Genomic DNA, 22,738 nt, shown 5'->3' on the forward strand with positions numbered 1-22,738 from the left:
CAGTTTAATTCATACACTACCACTTCACTACTATTATGAATAAAGTAGCTTTACCACTTCTAGAAAAAAAAAATAAAATAAAGCAAATATAAATGAAGGGAAGTGATTCACTCCCATGTAATCGTCTTTCAGCCAGTGATTATCTCTATATTCATCCTCGTTGTCTGCTCATGGATCTCCAGATGAGAGCTCTGGAAGATGAGCTGGCCCTATGGTGCTCTATAGGGTGACAGAATGTGGCCCTGAGGGAATTCCTGGGAAGGTCAGAACAGCACAGGACCAAAATGATTTTGTGTGAATACACACACACACAGACATATAAGTACATGCAGAACTCATTGGCCAATAAATGATGTGTTCTGTTATTTTATCAGTTCTAGAGGTGTTAAAAAAACCCAAAAGAAACTCATCACAACACAACTAGAAGATGTCAGTTGTATCCATTATAGCATTGTTTATACTTCTGTCGAATTCCAAGCTATTACAGCAGCAATCTTATCTACAGATCCTGTGTGAACAGGAGACAATGGAAACTAAAAAAAATGAGTAATTTTCCTGTCTTGGATGTGTCTGTTGAAGTGAAAGCTGGAAATCCTGATTATAGATATTAAGCTGTCTGATTGTGAAGTTTATAAACGGACAGGGTGGTCATCGGATGAGAGGCAACTCAACTTGCTGTGATTCACATTTTCCTTTAGGTGTCATGTGGAACTGGAATATCCCTTGTGGCCCAGAAAACAATCAAAGTGCCGTTCCTTTCCACTGGATAGCTTTGTCATTTTATCGTCATGCATCCCAGTAAAACCCAGGATATAAACACGTAAATCCAACCAAGCTGAAATCCCCTCTTCTCCAACGTGCCCACTGCTCAGTTTGAAATGGGTTGACTCATGTCTCAAAGACAGAGTGAAAATGCCTCTCTCCCCATGGGGTGAGAGTTATCTCATTAAAATGTGTACCTCTAAACCCGAGATAATTTCCACAGATCCCTTGTATAGTCCCTGAGATGCAATCAGCACATCCCATAGAGTTCACAGCCTATGTTAGTTTATCCTAAATTATGTATTTCAAAGCAACAGATTAATTACATCCTATTTCTCCATGTTTTCTATCAGGAGGAAGGGAGGGAAAGAGAAGGACTTGAGAAACAGCATTAAAAGATTCATTCCAAAAATTAAAAGTTGCCAAAACCACAATCAGATGGTGAGTAGCATCTTAAAATGGGCAGCAAATTAAAGTTAAATAGTGTGTTTAACAACAGCTTCTTTCGTGTTGCTCCAACCTCCTCCCTCTACTTTCCTCACATCAGATCAAATGTAATTTCTGTTCAGGTCTTCTTTCACACCCACCTTGAGCTTAATATGTAATTTAAATGAAAAAAATGGCAGTGAAAAAATGTGATCATCATCATGTGCCTTTACAGCACACCGGGTAATGAAGGTTTAATCCTTTAGAAAGTCTTTAGAACAAGAGATTTTGGCCAAAGATTTCACAATTTCATCATCATGTGTAATTTATCAGTTCTACATTATTCCCCTATTTCCTTGAATACCCTGTGGAGAGGGTTCCTTCTCAGCTCTTGGAATAACTACAAGAACAGTGCTCTAGATGGGTACAGTTTCCTAGGCTGGTTTCTCATGGACACACAAGACCTGCCCACCACCAACAGCATTTGATAAAAACTTCTGAAAATTATCAGGACACTTCCTAATATCCAATCTGAAGAAAAGCAACCTAAGAAAAAGAAAGCACTGGGAGATCCACTTCAGCAGCCTCCAAAGAATGCAATTTATTAAGACAAGGATTCCAGCTGTCCCAAAGCCCTCATTTCTGCAGGCTGCATCATTGAGGACCCTCATGGCTGCACATGGCACAGAGCTCATTCAAGGAGTCTCCTCATCCAAATAAAGGATTAAAGAGAGGATTAAAGGTGGACCAGGACAAGAAAATAAAGGAGAAACCATCAATGGTAGGTGAGAGACAGCTGGCAAAACCTAGGGCAAATTTTAATGGTTTATCTGTGCTTTGGCTGACCTTGGAAATATCCTTATGTTTAAACATGGAAGAAATCCTAGGAATTAGGTACTGGTAGCACAGAATAATTTTGAGTTTTCTTCACAACATTTTCTGGTTCAGGCCAGTCTGGTGAAGTGGCATCTCAGTCTTGGGTTGTTGTTCCCTGGGAATGTATTCTGTACCAAAGACCACTTTTTCTTTGAAGGTACGCCTCAAATAAAACCCCTAAACCAACCAACCAAATGAAAACACAAAACCACCAAAATAGCCCCACAAACAAACAAAACCCCAAAAATCTCCACCCCAAAACAAACAAACCCCAACCAAATCCTCCACATACAATAGAAAAGGTGAATCTGCATTTTATGGTATTTCCTCCGTGATATCCCAGAGCTCACTTCCGTCCCTGGAGTTTGTTGCCAGCTGCAGCAAATGAGGCATGGGATGAGTTTATATGTTTTTCTGAAACATGTAACTCACTGGGGAAAGCAGGATAGGGGCACAGAAAGGAAAGGAAGAGAATGATCTTCTCTCAGCAAATAAAACTAAATGTGTCATAACCTGGAGTCAGCACAGCAGGAGCCTGTTTTTGGACAAACAGAATAAATTTTGTGCTGGAGGCTGGATAGGATGGTGCACAGAGGACTCTCCAGGGCTCAGCTTGGCTGCCATTAGACATGTCCAAAGAATTGGGTATTTTATTGAAAATTGTTTTATTCAGAAACAGCAATGAAATGAAAACGCAGTGTGAGGCAGAGAATAATTTTTTCCAGGAATATTTTGTACACTTTTGGGTGTGTGTAGGTCTCCCACTTACATGAAACCAAAATGTTGTGGCATGGATTTAGATGTCTTTTGGATTGTTTAATTCTATCCAGCAATGCTTGACTCTAATTCATCACAAAATCCTTCTTGATGGATAATAATAGCAGGTTTCATAAAAATAATTCTGGCTCATGCTCTGCAAAGGAGTGTGGTGTTCTGTGTTATCTCCAAGTCAGCAAAGAAAATAATGATGGTTTTTAAATCAAAATAATGTAGGATAGAAAGCAAACAACCCTTCCAAAAAGAAAAAAAAAACAACAATTAAACAATTCTCAAACCCAAACCAGGGCATTAAAGCTTACAGGTCATAAATAATAGGTGAATAAAACCTAATAATGTTTATTCAGTGACAGTCATCCAGCTCCAGTCCAAAAGGCCATGATTAGCATCTCTCTAAAATGGAAATTAATGTGTTTTTCTCTCTCTCCTGCTTTTTTTAATGTGTTTCCCAAAGCAAACCAAACACCCCAGTTTGCTCCCACATGTAGAGGCCTCCTCAAGGCAATGTTCATCTCTGAAGACAAAAGCAGCAACTTTTTCAGAGTGCCTTGAGTGAGAAAGGAGGACAGTGAGTACTTCACATCTAGCTAACCTCAGTATTACAGACACACAAAGGATTAATTTAGCTTCAAGTACCTGCTGTACCTCCTCTGATCACCAGCATAGGGAATAACACCAAATTCTCTTTTTTTACTTTTACCATGTTTTTCTTTTCAACTGTTTTTAAGTTAATAGAGTTTGTTTGCACTAGCTGGGAGGAAATTGAAACATCTTCATTAGAAGATGTGAATTCTTTCCTTCTGCTGCCTCTCTGTAGAAATGAGGTGTCAGCATTGGGTACAAATCCCATAGGAGTGCTCCAAACACCTCAGAGAGGCTACAGACATGTCTGTCCCCAGCTCTGGCTGTGCTGAAAAGGACCTTGCCCCCAGTCATCCTGGAGACACCAATCCACGCTGCACCGCTGCCCGTCCACATCGAGCTCCCTGCAGCATCACTGCCTGACCCACCTTACTCCAGGTGAATTGGGTAAAATACTGGGTTGCTTTAGGTTGGATATTGGGAAGAAATTCTTTACTTAGAGGGTGGGGAGGCCCTGGCACAGGGTACCCAGAGCAGCTGTGGCTGCCCCTGGATCCCTGCAAGTGTCCAAGGCCAGGTTGGATGGGGCTTGGAGCAGCCTGGGACAGTGGAAGATGTCCCTGCCCATGGCAGGGGTGGGAAGTGGATGATCTTTAAGGTCCCTTCCAACCCAAAATGTTCTGTGATTCTATGATTTTGTGATTCTATGAAAGAATAAAGCTTTGCCAGCCAAGGCCAGTGAGATACAATCAGGTAAGGGAGCTCCCCTCAGCAGCTCAGAGGGGAGATTGAAGAGATGATGATGAGATGGTGGAGCTGGCTGGAGGTTCTGGTGTCTTCAGGGAACTGCAGGGCTCCAAAACAACTGCATGGACTTCAAAACTCATGGACCCAAGGTCTTCCTATGGGGTTCTTTTCCCCCTTTTTCTTGTTATGTGCTACTTCTCTTGATGTCTATGATTTTAAGTCTCAAACAACAGATTCATTTTGTCATTCTTGACAGAGCAGGTGATTCTGGGTCTTAGCAATGCACATATTCTAATTTTCTGACTGGAAACATTTTCCAGTAATAAAATATGAAGCAAATTCTCCTGCTCTTTAATTTGCCATTTAATCGATGTGTTCACATCATGCTCAGTAAATGGTGAGCTGTCAGTTTAATTTGTTCAACTCTTGTTGTGCTACTTGTTTTCACTCCTCCTTGCTTCCCCCCTCCCCAGTACATAACCAAAGTATCATCTTGCATCCCATGTGGGATTTCTCTGCTTTCACCTAGTAAATCTTTTAATTCCTAATTTGCTATTCTGCTCTAATAGATTCACCCATGAAAAGAGCCCGGAAGGCTGGAGCTAAGAAAAATCACTTTCATTTTCTCAGATACTATCGAGTGGTTTAATGTAAAACACACATGCAGTGCACAGTTTGTGATCTCAGATTTTATCATCCATGTGTTGCAGAGCTGAGTCAAACCTGATCAGGTTTTTGATGAAGGGATAAAGATTCAAGTCTAGGCTGGAACCACTTAATAATGGTGAAAAAAAAGTAGTTGCATAACAGCAAGGAACAGTTCACAAGAGAGACTGAAATTTGGCTCCAAAGCTGGTGTAAAATGTGGACACCAGCATAAGTCATCCAAAACAGAACTTAGAACTTAATTAATCTTGCTGCTTCATTATTTGGGATCTCCATCTAAATTAATGATCTAAAGTGTTAAAACAGCAAATTGACAATCTATATTTAATCATAAATGCTATTTCTGTTTGTTGTTTACATTTTCAGCTTTTTTTTCCCCCCACCTTGAAAAAAGGATGATGAGTTGGGAGACAGAGTTTGAAGTTTTTATTTTTTTATAATTGGGGCAAGTATTTCAGGAATATTTTAATTGGATATAGATACAGATATAGATATAGGTATAGATATAGGTATAGATATAGATATAGATAGGTAGATATAGATATAGATATATAGATAGATGGATAGATAGATAGATAGATAGATAGATAGATAGATAGATAGATAGATTAATTTTTCATCTTTTTCATTGATTTTTTCCATATTGGACCATGCCATATGGTTCATTCTGATCTAGTTTCTAGCAATTCATAATTTAATCAAGAATTACTGTCTAAGAATTGAACAGAAATTAAAAGCACATTTGGAAATGCACACACACGATGTTCTAAGCCCCCCTGCCCTGACTAAGGAAGGGAAAACAAAGTTGGTCATGACATTGAAATTTATTGAGAATTACGTGATGCCCTGAACAAAGAAAGAATCATGTGGTGTTAGTGAATTGACTGTGCTGCTCCTGGACAAAGAGTTCTTCCCAGTTAATTATTAGTGTTTAAATTATAAGCAGAGATATTTTAGTCTCTTTCTGCTGTTAATAAAAAGAGCCTGACACCTCCGTGGCATGAATCATATTTTGACTTCAATCACTCTTTGGTCTCTTTGGTTAAAGATGAAGCCTGTACTGACTGCCCTCCTAATTCAGAAATAATAGAGTTTGTACTTTTTTTTTTCCATGTTCCACCTCGGTTTCACAACACACTGTGACCTCTAAAGGTTCTCCCAGCTTCCAGATTGCATATTTTTATGAGAGTTTCAGTCAGCCTCGTTTTCTTGGAAATCAAAACTAAATTCCTGTGAGAGAGCTCAGGGTCTTTAATTGCCAGGATGAAGAGTAGGTGTTCACCTTGCATGGTTTCCTCATAAAAGACTGAAAAATTGGTTTTATTTCTACAACAGTTCCATCTTTCAGCTAATTCCAGGTCATTCTCTTTCAAGGACATCCCATCCCTGGAAGTCCCCAAGGCCAGGCTGGACAGGGCTTGGAGACAGCGGGATAGTGGGGGATGTCCTTGCCCATGGCAGGGGGTTGGAATGAGATGAACCTTAAGGTCCCTTTCAACACACAGCATTCTAGAATTCCATGATATTTTCTCCCCTTCACCCCCCAGATCACGTTACAATTTTTTTTTTTACAAAATTTACCGTGAATGTTAACAAATATGGAGGTTGATGACTTTTATCAAGATTTGTCTCTTAAGCATGATTTTGTGTTGGTTTTTTTCCCATTTCACTTCCTTATTTTTTCGTTTTACAAGCAAAGTTCTGGGGTTATTGAGTCCTTTCCATGGCAGCAGGATTGGCTTTAAGGAGTGTCCACCCTCCACTCCCCCCAGCACTGATGTCACAGGGATAACCTCCCAACTTGTTACTATTTACAGGAATATTAAAGTCCTTCAAGATCTGTTCCTTCAGCTCCCAGGGTGTCTGTGGATTTAAAAATGCCAACAGTCTTAAGACAGATCCCTACGATAAACAAAAATTCTGATATGTCAACGTGAGGTACAAAGAGAGAAAAGAAAGACAACCCAGTAAAAAAACAACCCTTCTGAAGATAAGTGCCAGTTGTACTCTGACTTCTGAACATCTCTAAAGCACTAAAAACAGACATGAAGAAAATGCTCTAAAATTGCTCTTGTTGTTATTGTCACTAAGGAAACAACTTCCCAGGAATCTGCAAGTTGAGTATACAGGCTCTTTGATGCTCAGCCAACTCTCTCTTCCAGCACACTTCCCACCTCCCTGGTGAACCAGGTCTGCCCACCAAGGGAGATCTCTCCTGCCCTGTCTCAGCTGAGGCCTCACTTCAGGCAGGGTTTGAACTCTGAATCTCCAGAAAAGCCATAATCCAGACTTGCCACAACACGCGCTATCAAAGCACAGAGTCATGACTAAACTGAGGGACTTTGCCTCAAGACACTTCTGCAATCCCACAGCACTGCCAGGAGAGCTAGAATAGCACAGGAGCTGCGGAGTGTGGGAGGCACAAGGCTGAATTTTTTCTGTCTGTTCATTTGTGGTGGTTTTTTTTCAGCCACGCTTCACACACCCTCCCCACACACACAGTGACTGAGATGTGTGCTGGGTTTGGATTGAGGCAAACGGGTTTGTAGGAATTGTTTAACCTCTTCAGCCCTTCAAGAAGAGTGGCCATCTGCACACTGCCTGCTGGGAATGATGTATGAGATGGGATCATCTCTGATTTGAGCCCAGGCACTGCAAAAAAAAATCTCAGGCGACCTGCAAACCCATTCAACATGCAAATTATTTATCATTCATTTAATAATAATTTGATAAGGGTTTAGTGACCAAATTCCTGTAGCTTAGGATGTTCCCTAGTGGTGTTCAATTTCCCAGCATCAGCACAGCCGATGTTTTCTTGAGTTATAGAGTCCCTCATATCCCAAAAAGCTTGATAACATATTCTGCTGAAATACATTCAAACAGGAGCACACAGAGCAGATATTCCCTGTCACCAGTTCTGCTGCAGACTAAGGAGCAAATAGTGGCCAAATTAATTGAAAAGAGACAGCACAGAACAGGCAGAAACTAATGAACAGAATTATTTTCTTAATTACTGGAGACTTAACCAAGACTTAAAGAAAACTGATTAAATAGAATACATGTGAAGGCTTCAGTAATATAAATTCATTTCAGAGCGTTTGAAATTTCAAAATATTTTCTTGTTACCATGGTCAGGTAGCCATATCAGATCTGACTTCCTAAGGCTCCTTGAAGAACTAAAGCACTTTTATCCAAGAATCAGAAGGTCTCTTTGTAGACAACTTTATTTCTAGTGTGTCCTTATCTTCTTGCAGTCTCTAGTCTTCTATTCCCCTCCTCCCTGTGTAAAAGAGTAATCTGGCTCTCTTTAACTCTCATTCTGAGCTGTGTAGACCAAAAGTTCTTAAAAGGTCTAAAAGCAAAGCTGTTCTGTCCAAGCCAACAGCTGGACCACAGCGAATCCATCCATCAATGGCAACAAATCAATAACCACAGAGCAATCCCGTACCAGGGTAAAAATCTCCATGCAGCCAGCAAGGAGCCTTTGCTTTTATGTTGAACTCATCACCCACCTTTGGATCAGAAGTGATTTTTCTGCTATCTCTTTGTGAACAAGAGGGAGCTCAAGGAGCAGCCAACAACCACCAGTGGTGGTTTCGTAGCAGGGGCAAGAAAATGGCTTTAATATTGTAACCACATTGTGAAATGCACCAGGTTTGGAACCTTCCTTGGCCCTGAGGTCAAGTAATGGCTTTGCCATCACTCTTGCTCACTCTGCCAAACTGCTTCACCACCAACTAGAACAGCCTGTGGAAACACCCTCTGGGCCACGATTCTGCAACTCCTATTTGCCTTCCTTTGTGAAATACCTTATTTAGATATTGCAGAGAGAGTTTGGAGATCAGATTCTCCCAGGCTACTGCAGATTCTTGCTGCTTCCCTCCCATCAGAGCCCTGTAAATGATTATCTGCCTTCCTCACCATTTCCAGTCTCATTGGTTTTCATGCCAGTGCTGTCAAGCAAACACACCTCTGCTGAAGAGATCTTAATGAAAACAGTTTCCCCTCATCTAGGGAGATTCATTTCATCTCGAAAAGACAGCAGAAATTTCTGTCAGTGTGCATCGTGGAGATAAAAAAGGCACAAATGCAAAACCCAAGCAGCTGAAAGATGTTTGACGACAACTCTGTGCCTGTCTGAGCACACAAGAACTCTGACGTGAGTTTTCCTCAGATAATTCCTTAACTACCAATTTAGGATAATGACAGCCAGACTTTTAAGAAATCCTTTGGGAGAAGAGCAAGTACTCGCTTTTAAGTTCTATAAACCTACAAAGGAAATATTTTGATTTTTTTTTAATTTTTTTTTTATATTTTGAATCTATTAACCCTATGTCCCATCCTTGACACGGAAAGACTTTGTTTCTTAAATCCATAAGGGGAGTTAAGAGAGTGTTTTACAAATCAAAGTGGATTTTCCTCCAGTAGTTTTAGACGTGTACTTTGTGGATGTTTATAGATAACCAAGTTAATCCCAGACTCCTGTACTGGACAGTGCAGGGGCGAGGATAGGGGAAGCTGTTATGGAGAATATATGATTTATTTAAAATATTTGCTTGAGGAAAAAATATATTAATTGAACTTTATATTTTATGCTCTGTGGATATAGAATAGAAATTAATGTAGATGTTATGGAGAGAGTCTGTCTACAAGGGCATGTAGTGCTAGGACAAGGAGGATGATTTTAAACAAAATGGAAGCAGGTTTTGATTGGGTATCAGGAAGGCATTGTTCCCTTGAGGGTGGTAAACTACTGGAACAGACTTCCCAAAAAAGTTGTGGATGTTCCATCCCTGAAAGTGTCCCAGGCAGGGCTTGGAACAACCTGGGATAGTGGAAGGTGTCCCCGTGGCAGGGGGTGGAAGGGGATGATCTTCAAGGACTCTTCCAACCCAAAGCATTCTGTGATTCCATGACAATGATACACTGTAGAAATTTACTCAAAGTGACTCTCTGCAGGTGTCTCCTGCAGGGTGTTGTGATTTTGCAATGGAATTTCATTGCTACTGGAGCAACACATCAACTAAATCCCCAAATGAATAAACAAGTTTCAATACTTAGACTGATTGGTCTAAATGATTTATTTTAAAAGAATTCAGAGAACGTCTGTAGAAAATTTGCTAAGAGACATATTAAGGACTTGGGGTCATGTCTCGTTTATCCCATGGTATTGTTGAAAGGCCAAGTTGCAACAAGCAGGATGAATATACCTGACAAACATTTTAGCATTGCTGACATCAATAACCTGAGCTCACTGCACAGCATCGAGCAGGAGCTGAGCTCTTCCAAAGCTGCTTACAGGAAACTCAGAGGGGAAAATCCAAAACAACAGGTGGAGAAAGGTGTAGGTCACACTGTGTTTCTCCTGCTTTGTATTGTATTTCATGGGTCACTGAAGGCAGCAGTCAGCTGAGAGAGGCAATGAAGAATAAAGTGTTGGATCCTAAAGAACATTTTATAAAACCAGGCTTGAAAATACAGAGCTTCCAGCCATGGAGCTCATGGTGATGCTGGCTGAAGTCGTGGTAAGAACAGCCTGAATCCCAACTGGACAAAGAGGGGTCTCAGCAAAAAAGGGTGAAGAATGATAATCGCACAGAGGGGAGCAGAAAGGGCCTGGAGGATGTGCATTCTTTTGCTCTTTTTCACATTTGATTTTTAAATGAGCTGCCAAATCACTGTGGTTCCTTTCTCTGAGAGGGGAGGAGTTTACATCTTTTGTAGAGATAAGAACTTTGTTGAGGGCTAAGTCCAGCTTCAGATGGTGTCAATACTACCTGCCCAATTTAGAGCACATTAGTATTTCTTTCTTTCTTCGTGTTCCCTTACATCAATGTTTTTTCTTTGCCTTCTTCAACTTAAAGGAGAAAAAAATCACTGCAAATGTTAATACAGTGTTTAGAAATGCTGAAAATAAAGGCAGGAGGATGTCGGGACAATGTCCTGATCTATGCTGTTCCAGCAGCAAAGGAAACAAAGTCCTGAGAGGCATTTTGAGGAAAGATGGAAATTATTATTTTCTTCAAGAAGTTAAGAAATTCTTGGAGATTACTGCCCTCTTTACTCAGAGGACGGTGGGGCACTGGAACAGGTTTCACAGAGAAATTGCGGATTCCCCTTCCATGGAGGTGTCCAGGGCCAGGTTGGACAGGTCTTGGAACAACCTGGGATAGTGGAAGGTGTCCCTGCCATGGCAGGGGTGGGACTGGATGGGCTTTAAGGTCCCCTCCATCCCAAACCACTCCATGATTTTCTGATTCTATGATTGATTCTCTGATTCTACATTGAGGGCAGTTGCAGACATGTGAAGGAACAATGTGGGCTCAACCCTCCTGTCTTCTTTATCTTTGCCATTCCTGATAAAAATGCACTAAAATGATAAATACAGGTCTTGCTTTCTGGTCTGATTTTCTGCCAGTTGCAGGCTAAATGCAAACACAAAGGCACTAAAGGTGGTGATTTTTCAGCCACACAGAAGTAGTAGCACATTACAGGGATGCATTTTGGAAATGGCAAGGACGTGGCACAAGTACAGAAAAATTTGGCATGTTGAAACCAGCCCGTGAATCACAAGATGTAATATTTTGGGTTAAAGCTCTCAGAGCTGATTTATAAAATGCCAGCCTGAACATGCTGCTAAAGAGAGTGATATGGATTATCTTGGCCATGCACTCAGACACGCCTGCATATCCTTTCCAGCCTGGCCAGGCTACATGGAATGGGGAGATCTGTTAACTTTTCTTTTTTCAGGTCATCATATCTGGCTTTTCTGGCTCTTCCACAGCACTTACTGCCCAGTATTCCCACATAGCTAATGGAGGCAAAAAGTATGTCCAATCCAATGATTAATTTTAGAAACCTGATTTGGGATCTAAAGAACTGAAATCTGGATTCCATAGGTTTCATTGTTGTAAAGATAACATTTAATAAACACCATTTATTTCCACCCAGACATCTGCACACATAAAAGGGTTGTAGTTTTAGAGCAAGTAGCTATAAAAGAAGCAAAAAGGAAATTACATAAAATTATATAAGATTGCCAGAAATTTCAGACAACCCTTGGTTTAAACGAAAGCATTTTTAAACTTCGACATTTCAGTGAATGACATTCAGTACAGAATAGTCTGTCAGTTCATTAAGCAGAATATCAGGTTAGAGTTTCTGCAGTCAGTGGAGAAATGAACTGCATGTTAATGCTCAGGTGAACTTCCTTCTCACTCTTCTAGAAAATAACTGTGAGCTCCAAGTTATCTGGTCTCAGTGATCAGGTTGAGCTCTCATGCTCTTGGTTTCATACCCATATTTTTCATGACATTTCACACACAAAACTTCTGGCTGTGACTGGATTTGGCAAAGGGTCACATGCATGGTACTGCATAATTTAGTGCACATGAAAATATGCATAATCTATTTATTGAGGTCTGTCTCAGGAGCTCTTTGGGAGTAACAGAGTAACTAAATTATGTCCTTGTTCTAATTCAGTAGGGACAATGGGAAGGAAAGCAAGAGGTTGATGTAATGTTCCATCCAGAAAAAATATTAAATCAAGACCATGTCAAAAGGGAGACTTTCAGTTTGGAGAAACCATTTTCATTTCTGATAAGATGTGAGACTTACTTTTCCAGATGGATCCTGGAAAGATTAAAAAAAAATATTTTTCTTTCAGGGAGAGTTTCATCAGAGGTTTTCCAAACTGATGCACATAAAGCTCCCCAGAGGACCTGGGAGATGCTGAGCCTATCAGAAGAATATTAAAGCCTGGTGCTTTGAAGAGTTTTGCTCTAAATAAGCCATGTTTTGCTTTAATCACCTTGGACCCACTTTTGTGTTTTCTGGAGACAAGAGAACATGCCAGAAAAATGAAAGCAGGCAAAAGCCACACAAGCCTCCACCAAAGTGTGCAGCTGACATTGCTCTGCTCATTCCAAAGAGGAGAGTTTGGAGAAACTGAAACAACCTGGTAGTAAAGCCTCAGCACTTTGGAACCTGGACAGAAAGGTCTTTTCACATTAAAAATGCAAAACTATGTGTAGATGGAATCTACATCTCGAGGAAGCTGGGCAAAGGAGTCACAAGGAAAAACTCCAGACTGGAGCTGGTGAATCACAAACATTCAAACAATCCAGAAGTTCTTTCTCACCCTAGAAGGAGAGAGAAATCTGGGCAACAAAAGCCAGGAGCTGTCAGTGGTAGCTGAATCTGGAGAAAGTCAAATGCAGTCTCAAGGTTGTCTCATGAAAAATGATTCCAGGAATGATTTGGGGCTAAATAGATACACCTACAATGTAGCTTTTTTGGTGCTTTTTTTGGTTTTGTTTTTTTTTGTTGTTTTTTTTTGGTTCTTTTGTTTGTTTATTTGTTTGTTTTGTTTTGCTTGTTTTTGTTTTTATTTTTTTGTGGTTTAGCACTTTAACTGTCATCCAAGACAGAAATTCAAAAAGTTATTTTCAAGCCCTGTATGAGAGTATATGAAAGTAAACCAATTCTTTGTGTGCTTGATAAGAGCACAGAGGCCAAGATTTGATCAGTCTCATTCTACACCAACAGAAGGGATCACAAAGCCAGGACAGGACTCAGACAGCAGATGAAACCATCTCAGTGGTATTTATGGAAGACTTTTTTAGGCTGAAGAGCTACAGAGCTCATTTTATAGTAGATAAGTGTATTTATCCACATTGACTGGGCACTGGCCAGAGGCCAGAATCAGTAGCTGAAATGCTGGTGATTGGTGCAGCAACACCCCAGGGTATTTAACCTGCCCTCAGGAAGAGGGGAAATGATGTGCTGTAGATAAACATCACACTGACAAATCCCTGATGGATGTCAGATACCCCGGGGGATCTCAAATGACACTTAACACCTCTGTTTAAGTGGCTGAATCATGTCCTAATTCTCCTTTTATTTTAGCAGGAGTTTCTGCACTCAGATACAGGCAGACACTCCAAAACCCACGCCTGTCCTGAGGTGTCTTGATCTGAAAACTGGATCCCATTTTGGGTCAGCATCATAAAAATTATCTTAGCAAAAGGGTCCTAAAAGTTCCATACAGAGAAAAGGGAATGAGTTGAATACCAGAGGTGAAAAATCTGTCAGGGATGCACTTGCTAGAGGCACCAAAATGTGCTTTTCTTCTCTCCTGAATGACATTCAGACTTTGGTAGCCTGTGAAGGCTCATTTCCACGACTGTCATTGCTACATGCAGCTGTGGAACAAGCAACAAGCCAGAGAACAAAAAGCTGGAGAATGCAGAGCAGCATCCAGAGGCTCGGATGATGCAGAGAAACAACTTCCACATGGCTAATGTGGGCTTTCCACTCCCTGCAGCCACCAAGAACCATTCTCTAATGAAGTTGGTTCCAGCTGTTTGCCCACTGTACGTAATCATCTCGGCTCACAAACCCATTCAGCAGCACAAAAAGCCCATCCAGGCTGTCAAAAGCCACGAAACCCGAATGAATGAGCGTGGCTTGTGCCATCCAAGGCTCCAGCAACAGCTGTGACACATTCGCAGCCTTAGTCATGAAGAGCTCAAGCATCTGCGGTATTTCGGATGCTCTCTCATCTCCTCTGCATTTTAAGTTAGAGCACAAAACTCCTGGAAGGAATCCAATGATCCGACTCTCTAAAACACAGGAAATGAGTAACTTCACTAACTTTAACTTGGGTCTTTAAATAATGCACTTGTGCTGGCTTCTTTATAGAATTTGTTTCTAGGCCAAGATACAAAGTTCTGTTGTGTGTCCAAAATCTTAGATGCAAATTAAGCCCAAGCACATATTTTGGTACTTTGGCTTTTGGTACTAATTGCATCAATTTAAGAATGTGGATGCATGTAAAATGTCATTATTACAAATATTATTGTTTTAAAAGGAAATGCTTTTTACTTATGACCATGACCGTGCCATTTTATGTTTTTGCTAGAAATAAAAAGCTCTTTCTCTAAACCTACTTCAAAAATGTGACAGTAAGAGCAGAAACAGAAATGTTGTGATTTAATAAAGTCTTTCCATTCCAGGAAAAGGAATTTGGAGTTAAAGATATCTTAGCTATTTTAAACTCCCTTTAGAAATATATATAATTTATTTTTGCTGTGGAGAAATGTACCTCTTACTGCTACAACTTTAACTCCAGTCTATGTATCAATGTGTTCTGAGAGGTTCATTTATTTTTTTTTTTGCATTATTTGGTTTTCAGTAAATAATTTTAAAGGCCATAGTGAAGGAGGAAGGTGTTAGTTAACTCTATTTATCAGTGGACTTTGTTAGCTTAGGACAGAGGGTGAAAACACTAAAATAAAAAAGCACTGAGCTATTGATATATGGAAAAAACTGCCTTTTAGGTCACTTAGTTCTGAGCACAAGGGCTCCAAGATGGTCAAAATATATTTCACAAGGTGTCAGCCCCGAGCTAATGAGGTCTGGTCAGCATTCATCTCCAGCTCTGTGCCACTTCCAGCACAGCCCTTCCCATCCAGGGCAGAGCAGATGAACCTGGAGCTTTGCACAGCTCCTGCCTGGCTGGGAGAACAGGCAGAGCCAGCTCACGTGTGCCTGCAGGAAATTGTGTCGCTGTCCTAAATGTGTCCCTGTGCTGGTGTATCCACAAAATCACATCTGAGCCTCAGCTGGCAAATCCCTCCGAGTAACTGGACAAAGGGAGGAAGTGTTGATAGACCAAGGAAGCCTATCAGATCTCAAAAGTCAAGAAATAATTAAAACAAAAGAGATAACTAGGTGGGATATTGTCTGGGATGTGTGGCATGAATTCTCCAGCAGCTGCATCTGCCCTTCATGAAATAAAGATATGGGGTCCACCACAGCAGTCTTGGGCTTTTCATAAAACCTGGGCTTTTCATAAAATCTGGGCTTTTCATAAAACTTACCAACTATCAAAATTTGTCAGCTAGCAAAATATGGCCAGCCTTCCCCTCCAAAGAAAGATGGGAGAAAGAGGCATTTCACTTCCCAGGGAAGCCTCTGAGACACCATGGAAGGCTCCATCTGGCTGATTGTGGATGTGTATCTGAGTCAGCTGCTGCAAGAACCTCCTCAGGGTGATTCATCTGACCCACTCCAGGCTGGGATGAACTCTGCTCATTCCTAATACACTGAATTAGGGTGATTGGCTTGGATGTGAGGATTTAGTTTTCAGATGCATCATCCAGGCAGCCAAACACTCCTGAGTGAGAAAGGCTTCCCTCCACGTGAAATGAGCAACAGTTTTGCTAGAGGATCCTTTGGGGACAAGTTTCCTCTTGAGAATGAGTGAATTTATATATCTTCCATCCCTCAGAGATGGACCTAATGATAAATCTGCTCCCCAGAAACCAAGAACTTAATTCAGTCACATTTCTGTTCAATATAATTTCTTTTGTCTTAAGAATCTTCACAGAATCAGATGGACAATGCACTGTCCCTTGCAGGGACAGAAAGTAGCAACACTTCCCTGATTCTGAGCAACAAATGAGTAAAAATAAAAAATCCAGGCTATTAACTCACCATACAGATTAAAACATCTTTTTCTGCCCTAACCCTCAGCTCCATTTAGCAAACCAACAAATCATAGATAACAGACCATAATTATCCTTCCATTTGCAGCTCCCGAGCAATCATGACCCAGGCATCTCTAATGGGGTGAAAAGCCACAGTGATTGAGGCACATTTCTTGTGGGAGTGCCTCAAACTGGATGGACAAACCTGAAAACAGACCTGGCAGATGTTTAATGTACGATCAGTAAGGAGCTCTTAGACATCAATACTCCCAATGTGTCACAAAATAAATTATTATTATTATTGCTATTGCCAAAATTTTTATTAAGAAGAATTTAACCATATACATATTCATCCCCATTTTCTCTCAGAATCAGAGGGAATTATGAATTACATGAACAAAAACTAGAATTATTGGGTTATTTGTTGTGTATTTTGGTGCTTGTTTTGGTTTGGGTTTCCTTAACAATGGCAGTAAGTAGAGGTTTTTTCACCTTTAAAAACTTTTTTTTTTATTTTAAACAAAAACTATGGCAGTTAAAAAGATCAAAGTAGTTTCGGGTCATAGCTCTCTATCAAGGAGTAAAATATGACACCTGAATGAGCAGGGATGGGACCATCAGGGTGTCTCCAGGGCAGATAAATTGAGGAATTTGTATTCAAGAGTAGCCTGGAACCAGAGCAACAAACAAGAGTCCCTGCAGCTGTGTATTCCTGCAGGACCCCTTCCGAGGAAATATTCCTCAGCACAAATGCCACATTGGCTTTAAATCCTCTGTGTGGTGGTGCTTCCACCTTTTCTTTAGGAGATGGAATGGTTTAGCTTGTCCTAAGGAGTTCAGCCCTGAAATTATGAATCCAGCTACTCTGGAGATGAGCTTGCAGGGCACACAGTCACTGAGCTGCAGTGAGTTACATAAACAAGGCTTCAACAACCCAGCGAGTTTTATTCTCATTCCTAGTTTGCCTTGTGCAGATGAAAGCCTAAGAAGACAGATAATAAATTGAGAGAGCAAAAGGTGGTCAGAGGATAAAACACCAGCAAAACAGTGAGGTGAGGGGTGGATATTCTGCCATAAAGCTTCTGAAAAAATAAAATAAAATAAAAAATTCTGCCTTTTTCCCCATATATTTGTGCCCACTCAATTACAATCCAAACAACGTTTCAGCAGCCACGACAGACACAGGAATTCTAGAACTTGTTAGTGCTGTGGAAAACTACCAAACACCTTTCTGTATGCAAAGCATTCCCTAGGAACTGAACGAGTTCAGCACCAAGGGAACTGGGAAAGTCTCCTCTGAGCAGCCTGCTTCAGCCGTGCCACAGCTCACCCTGACGAGACACTGTCACAAAAGATGACTTTCAAGTTGTGGATGGCAAAACACAGAGAGTTCCTCACTGCTGCATTTACATCCCTTTCAGCAGAGCTGTTCCACTTCTGTCCTGATGTGGGAAATTCACTCAAAAACCCTGTTGACTGCAGTGTGTGCTGAAGCACAGATGGTAAGGGATTGGCTGGATGTGACAGGAGCAGAGGAAATGGAAACAAGGAAACACAAGCCAACAGAAAAATTCCCCTCATTGACTTAAAGATTGCGGCTGCACTCCCTGGGCCAAGGAAAAGGGTGAAATAAAATTCAGCATCTCCACTGACTTCCACATCCTCAGATCAGTTCTCCTCTCCTGGGAATGGTGGCAAATAAGCAATTTCTCTGTTAAGTCAGGACTAACTGCAAGACCTGGTATTTCTGCAGATTTTTCCACCAGGCATGAGTTACAGCATGATCCTGCCCTGAGTTCACTTTTCTTAGCGCTTCTTAACTCAGATACTCTGGTTTCATTACAAGATAATCTGAGCTAATTTAGGAATTAGACTGTTTGTACTAAGTGTGCTCAGAAGGAAGGAAAGGCAAACAAAATCTGCTACATTGGAATGAATCAGCTCAGGGACACGGGGCTGAACTTAGCAAAGGCACAGGCACATATGGAACTCAACCCCAGGAAAAAACTATCTCCAGGATGCCGTCTCAGCCAGCCAAACGAGGAGAGACGTGATGAACAAAGGTCTGAATGTGCTCAGCAGTGCAGCCCACCAGCTGAGAAATCTCAGGTTTTCTCTCCCTGGTAGCATCCCACAGCTCCTGCCTCCGTGTTTGTGAGCCTCACAAACACCAGCAGCAGCAGCAGCAGGTCTGAGGCTGTGGCACCAGCGTGCCAAGAGCAGACATATCAAACCCACAGTGAGGACAGACCTCTCCAGTTTCCTGCAGGGACCCCCATGGATGATGGAAAGCTAAAGCTGAGGAGCAATCACAAAGCCTGTTTAAAGAGAAACAAGTGTATTTATCACACAAAAAGCCCCTTCTCGTGACCTTGAAGGCTGTGCAGTGCCTGTGGTTATCCTCCCAGCCTTTCACACGTCTTTGGTTGGAGAGAACAGAACAGCGGAAATCTTCCGCTCTGCGGTGTCCGAGATAAATGCCCGGGACAAAATGAGCTCAATTGGAGCTGTCCTGAATGACAGCAAAGCAGCAACCCTGGCCCACAGCACATGGAAACAGGTGGGAATGAAAGTGGAAAACCACAACCCACACATAAGGGGACACATCAACTTTAATCCAACTCCCCTTATTGCCCTGACCAGCTTTCCTTAATTATTCACCAAATTCCAGTGTTGCCTTACCCATCCTACGGGACAGCTTCTTCCAAGCCAGCTCCAGGGTGTTTGGCATTAGCCAAAGCGAGATGGTTGTATAACACCTTCTTTCTCTGCAGCTACACCAGGAGCACTTTCAGGAGTTTGTGCTATCATTAACCTCCAGGAATCAAACATTCCCTTGGATTAGCCACGGAAGCGTTTCCCTGCTGTACCTGACCAGTGCTGCATAGGCTGGACAGAGGAGTGAGGGGGCTGTGTACCCAAATTACAGCAAGTGCAAATCCATTTGTTGTTTTTTTGACTCCAACAGATGAAATTAAAAAAAAAAAAATCCACCAAGCTGTTTCAGTTACATATTGCTGTACCAGTCCACCACTTGCACTGTAATTAACATGCACCAGACGGATGGTAATTGATAATTCCCTGAGAAAGAATCACGTCACTTCGCTGCCTTATTCACTTTAGTTAAGATTTTCTGCTTATTATAGCTACCTCCAGCGCTACTCCAATACATCCTTCAAGCTAAAGGCCAGATTCTGTTTACCTGCAGATCAGATGCAGAAGAAATCCACTGACTTCCAGGGAGTTCTCCCAGATCTGCTGCTGTGTAAGTGGGATGATCGTGTAGCCACAAACACCAGTGTGCCACTAATCAAATCTCTCATTTATTCCCCTGCATTTTCCAGTTCTGCACAGCAAGCTGCATTATTGCATTCTCCTTCTCTCCCTGGCTGTAAACTCCTCAGATTCCAGCACGTACCTGAGCGCTTCGCATCCTAAATTGAGAGCACAGCGGACAGGAGCCTGTCCTGAGTGCCATCCCCGAGCGGAGATGTGCTCTGCATGAGCACGGTGTTATTACAGCCAGCTGCTCAAACACTGATAAGAAGTGCCCAGGGGCACGCTAGCAGAGGTCAAAGGCACACGAACCGCAGTTTCTCCCTACTAGCCCTCAGTAAAATCAAGGAGGTCCTGCTGCACCGCTCGAAGGCTGAATCAGAGTTTCTGCGGCAGGTGAGGATGCAGAGCTGCATCGGGAACGCCGACAGCAGCGGCGGGGCTGTTAGCAATCAGGTTTTATTTACCAGCCATATTGTGTTAAAACCATACGTGATTCCCATACCGAGCGCCTCAACCTGTCACCGCCAGCAAAGGGAGATTGATTTGTTTGCAAAGAACCGAAGCTATCTGGAGGACGCATCCTCCGAGGCTGCCGGAGGCAGGAAGCCCGCATGCAATTCCCCCTCCGGGGCGATGCCAGGAGCCGGGGCCGAGGAGGGACGAGCCGCTGGATAAATCAGTGTCACCCGCAGACAGGCTCCTCACCGCAGCGCCGCGGGGCCATCCCCGAGCTCGGGGGATGGGGCTGCCCCGGGAGGAGCTGGGGAGGCCGGGGAAGGACTCACCATTGCAGCAGGGCTCCGTCCCGGTGCTGGCGGTGCCGCATCCCCATCGGGGGGACAGTGGCCGCGGGGAGCGGTCCAGCCCCGCTGGCTCCCCCCGGCCGCAGGAGGGGTCGGCGCCTCCCAAGGGAATCCAAATTCCTCCTCCCTCGCCTGCCGGTCATGTCCAGGCTGCCTTTGCTCAGGGGATGGGCCAGCTCCTGGCCGTGAAGGAATTTGCCATCGCTAAATCAAAAAAAAAAAAACAAAAAAAACAAAAAAAAACCAAACCAAAACCAAACAAACAAAAAACCAAAACCCAAGGAAAAAAAAAATAAAGCAAAAAAACAACAACAAAAAATAAAAGCAAGAAGGGAGGCGGGATATTTTAAAACTTTTTTTTTCCCCTCTATATTTTTTGTTTTCTTTTTTTTAGGGGGGCTCGGGGCGGAGGATGGGAGGGGTGCTCAGGCTGCCTGAGATGCTGTGCCGGGCTGAGATGCTCCGGTGCCGGGCTGAGATGCTCCGGTGCCGGGCTGAGATGCTCCGGTGCTCTCGCCCCTGCCCCTGTGCCTGTGTGTGATTCTCATACCCAGACAATGCTCTGCAAAGCGAGCTGGTCCTGCGGAGAAATGCAAACACCTCCTCCCCCGAGTGCCTGAGCAAAGGGAAAGCGATACGGAACCAATAGCTTCTCCTTGGCTGCTCTCATTAATATGGAGGAGAAAAAGAAACCAATGAGGAGGAGCGGGAGGAGGGATTTATTCAAATCAAATTTACTGAATCGAGCACCCTTTCCCCTTTTTTTTTTTTCCTCTTTTTCCTACGTACCCCAAATCAGCCTTTTCCCTGTCACTTCAGCCCCGTTTCTGCAGTCCCAGAATTTTTTTTTATTTCTTATTTCATTGCTGTGACAGGGTCAGCAGCACACGGCGATGGGAGGGAGGATGGCATCGCCGCTGGGAGGAGAGGGGGCTGTGCGAGGGAGGATGAAAGGAGCCAATTTCTCCCGGACCTGCAGAGTTGATTGCAAAGAGAAGCGATAAAGTAGCTGGAGTTGTCAGGGAGGGGACCTGAGGGGGAGCAGAGCAGGAATTTCAGCTGGGAACATCATTTTGCAGATGGTGTGTGCAGATGGGCAGGTGGCCTGTGTCCAGGCTGAGCTCCCAGAGCTCGGAGAGAGGATTCCATCCTCTCCCACAGCAGATGCACACCCTGGGAGGGAGGTGGCTGCACAGGAACAGCAGCATCTGCACTGTCCTGCAGTGCCACAGAGCCAGCCAGCCACGGCATCCCTGGAACAGCAAGGCACGAGTGGCACTTGTTGCTGGAAAATTACTGGAGGGGAGCTGTAGGGAGGGCTGGAGAGAGGGAAAGGATGTCCAGCTGGTTCTGTGTCCAGTGCCTGCAGAAGAGCAGGGTGGCACATGTGCCCTGCACAGGAGCATCCAGGCACTGCTCCCTGCTGCACAGGGCCCGAGGGAAGGCTCTCCAGACCTGGGGAATGACACCTAAAATGATCCTGAGCATCAACAGCAGGCCCAGAGGAGTCCTCTGCCAGGATATCCCACAGGGACACTCAGCCCCGTGATGATTTTACTGCTTTCAGGACTCACAGATCCTTGTCAAGAATCTGAGGTGTTGAATGCCCACATCCTCACCCAAATTCTCTGAGATGTGCTGGAAGAGCAGGTGCCTGCTAATGAGGTTCTTCTAATTACCCTGAAATTCCATGACACCTGTATGCCTACTGCTGCTCTTCCTGCTGTGGAGCCCTTTCCTCTGCTAATCTTTTTATAGGATCACAGAATCATTAAAGCTGGAAAAGACCTCAAGATCATTGATCCCAACCTCTGACACCCCCTTGTCAACTAAACAGAGCACTGAGTGCCACATTCCTTGGACACCTCCAGGGAAGGAGCCCATCACTTCTCTGGGCAGCCCATTCCAATGTTTGACCACCTTTTCAGTGAAGAAATTCTCCCTGGTGTCCAACCTGAGCCTCTGCTAGCACAGCTTGAGGCCTTTTCCTCCTCTTCAGGGACTTGTCAGGCAGAAGAGACCAACCTGGCTACAACCTGCTTTCAGGGAGCTGTAGAGATGGATAAGGTCTCTCTGAGCCTCCTTTTCTCCAGGTTTTTACCCTTTTCCCTTCATTTTCTGCATCACTCATCCTCTAGTTCAAATTCATTTCAAATCCTCCTTGCCTTCATCCTATTTCCTTCAAACAAAGGAGAAAAAAAAAGTCAATTTTGTCATAAAATCAACCAAACCCATGACCTGTCCAGCATGAAAAGCCCTGTCCCAGTTACTGCGCTGTCCCTGTGGCTCTGATCCCACGTGCAGGAGCCTGGGGGGCACAGCCCCACA

At 43.0% G+C, this 22,738-nt stretch overlaps 1 protein-coding gene across 10 annotated transcripts in view; it reads right to left on the reverse strand.

The window, feature by feature from the left end:
• The window catches only part of ADCYAP1R1 (ADCYAP receptor type I), a 141,945-nt gene extending 120,899 nt beyond the window's left edge, over positions 1-21,046 (reverse strand). For all 10 annotated transcript variants that reach the window (XM_015619634.1, XM_015619633.1, XM_015619631.1 and 7 more), the window contains exons 1-2: positions 20,961-21,046; positions 20,393-20,614 (exon numbers count right to left, since the gene is read on the reverse strand). The gene's annotated coding sequence lies outside the window, so the exon portion shown is untranslated. The remainder of the gene's footprint in view (positions 1-20,392; positions 20,615-20,960) is intronic.
• Between the last annotated feature and the right edge of the window lie 1,692 nt (positions 21,047-22,738).

This window comes from Parus major, chromosome 2 (assembly GCF_001522545.3).
Source record: "Parus major isolate Abel chromosome 2, Parus_major1.1, whole genome shotgun sequence".
Lineage (NCBI taxonomy): Eukaryota > Metazoa > Chordata > Aves > Passeriformes > Paridae > Parus > Parus major.